Genomic DNA, 2,838 nt, shown 5'->3' with positions numbered 1-2,838 from the left:
CTCGTTGTAAAGCTCCAAAACGAGCACGTTGCCGCTCGAAGAAAATAATAACAGCTGCACTCGTCCTAGAGACTTTCGGATCTGTGTCAATCGATCCTTCCTTTCCTCTGTCCATCATAGCCTCGTGTGAACTCCATCTATTGCGATGTAGGTTTACTCTGCTTCTATATTTGGTCGACTTCTTACTGATTTCGTCCTCGATGAAAAATAGAGGAGATTTCTAGTCCATTAGGATAGTTCTTTTTTACGATAGCTTTGTAATAAACTTACAGAGAAAGAAGTTGTTGGTACGTAGTTCGTTTAAAATTTATACGTTACATCGAGGTACAAACTGTATTTCAGCTCGAGGTCCTGTAATTTCTAGCAATTTTAAAATTTGCTCTTCGTTACTATTAATTGATAGAAACACAACTTAGGTTCTTTTTCCTATTCATGTTCTTTTCCTTGATTTTCGATTTCACGTAATCAACTGTCCGTTGGTTTTCAGGTATCACATCAATGAAGTCACCAATATAACTGTAGTTTGATGGCAAAGCTTTCAACAGATACCTCAGCTTTTCGGCTTCGTCTATCATTCCTCCTGCTGATTTGAATTCGTTTACTGCCTTTTCAAATTCTATGAAAAACTCTTCTACAGTTTCATAATTCTTCAACTTAACTTCATCCATCTTTCCTCAGCATAATATTTGTAATGCTGTAGATTGAGTTGCATATATTTTATTGAATTTGTTCATCATTTCCAGGGTTGTTGCACAGTCGCCCACATACTCTAATTGTCTATCTGATATTGTGCTTATTAAAATCGTTCTGGCTTTCAACTCTTTTCTTCGCCAATGTGTTTCATCTTCTTTATCTGTTTTTAATCTGACTGCGGGATCTTTGCATTCTTTGTATTCTAGCAACGTCATTAATCTGATTTTCCAACTTGAGAAATTTGCTCCATCAAAAATAGGCATTACAATATCTTCAATTTTTGCGTGCGTAGCCATCTCGATTTCGTCCAATCTTATTTTCTTGTCGATTACACTTTTCAAAAATTATAACTTTTCTGAGTTCTTTCAAACATACCTTTTATTCTTATCCCTTATCCTTTTTTTCCTCAAAACAACCTCTTTAATTTATAATTCGTGTCCATTTTCTAACTTTTCCTCTTCACCCATATAAACGTGTATTTAACCTATAACTGCCACGTGCTTCGCTTGCCAACTTTAGCATCTCGTCTCCCCCGCAATTTCCGGTTAACCACGTTTAACTATTCATCCAAGTTTTTCTGATGCACACTTGGCTTTATTTTCACACCTTTATTCTTTCAAACACGTGTCCCCTTGTAATCATAACCTCTTCTGCTTATCAACGTTTTCTCCATAAACCACTATCTGCTACCATATTGGGATTTTCCGGTATGTGGTTGATAAATAAGATTTCTCACTTTCCTATTCAACTAATACATCTATTGTAAGAGATAAACAAACTTAATTACAATACTATGATTATTCCCACGCATATTCTTTCCAGCACGACCTCCTTACTCACACATCTCTCTCCTTTTCAGATGGCGCATAGATCGAGACTATCACATTTACATACATTCCAACAGTTACAACTTAGATACTAGTGCTATAAATCTAAATGATTCGAAATTTAACATCCACTCGACTTAGATGGTTTTGATCGATTTCTATACACATTTTGATGAATTAATCGTTGAGAATGATAACAGTTGTAAATACACTTTACTTTGTAACAAAGAATTATTGCATAAAATTTAGGTATGTAATAATATGGAATACTGTGATTTAATTTTGTAACTGTTTTAATATACGAAGTTCGTACTATCTGTGAGATTATATGAGAGTTAAATTATACTTTTATTACACGGCACAACGCGGCACGTCTGAACGCGACGAGAGACCCAGTAAGAAGAAGGAAGAACCAAACAGCACGCTACATCACACGCAAGACAAAACACACGTGGGTCCGCCGGAGGGCGCAACGAACATGCCTTAAGGCCGGTTTCCAACACTATCAAAGTTAATATGACTAACATGAATATTGTTTTCAAGGAATACAGAAAAAAAGATTCGTTTCTTTTTGTGATAATTTGATCAACTTTTGTTACCTGCATACTAACACTATTTATAACGGTTGACTACGGACACCTGGAACGCTAAACATTTCTGCAAATTTCTAGGTACTTTAGCTACAAATTACTATAGTATTAAAACGTTGATCGCATATTTAAAAAACACAGGCTTAAATGAATTGGATGGCGTATAAAATGGTTTTACGTTCAAAATATAACAAAAGTAAATGTAAATATGAAATTTCTGGATAACATATTGGATAAAGGAAAAATAATATTTTTTCCTTGTTGATAATTTACAATAGCAAGAATTATGCACAGTGAGAAAATTTGCTTCATTAGGAATAATGCTTTGATTCTGATCATACTTCAATATGTATAAGAAATCAAAAGAGATACAAATGTAATAAATTTATAAATATATTATAAATGAATAGTACACATAAATTTAGTTTTCAATTTTTCTTTAAAGATAAATATGGCATTTAGCAATATAGATGTGTAATCTGAATTCTAAACCATAATGTAAACAATAGAATATTGTATAAATATAAGTTGTCTACCGTCTAACGTAGAATTTGTTTCTTTAGTTCAAAAATAACATTTTGAAACAAAATACTCATTTTTGCTAGAAAATAGACCTTTATTTATATATAAATCAAATAAAAATTAAAATATCGTAAGAATCTTATATCGTCTGATAATGGATTTAAATTTATATAATATTCTTTTGTTTAAAAGAAGAAATGAGAAAT

Source organism: Colletes gigas, unplaced genomic scaffold, assembly GCF_013123115.1.
Source record: "Colletes gigas isolate AHSC1104 unplaced genomic scaffold, ASM1312311v1 Colletes_gigas_Sc00057, whole genome shotgun sequence".
NCBI classification, from domain to species: Eukaryota; Metazoa; Arthropoda; class Insecta; order Hymenoptera; family Colletidae; genus Colletes; species Colletes gigas.
The sequence above is the reverse complement of the archived record's forward strand: the minus strand, read 5'-3'. Positions refer to the sequence as shown.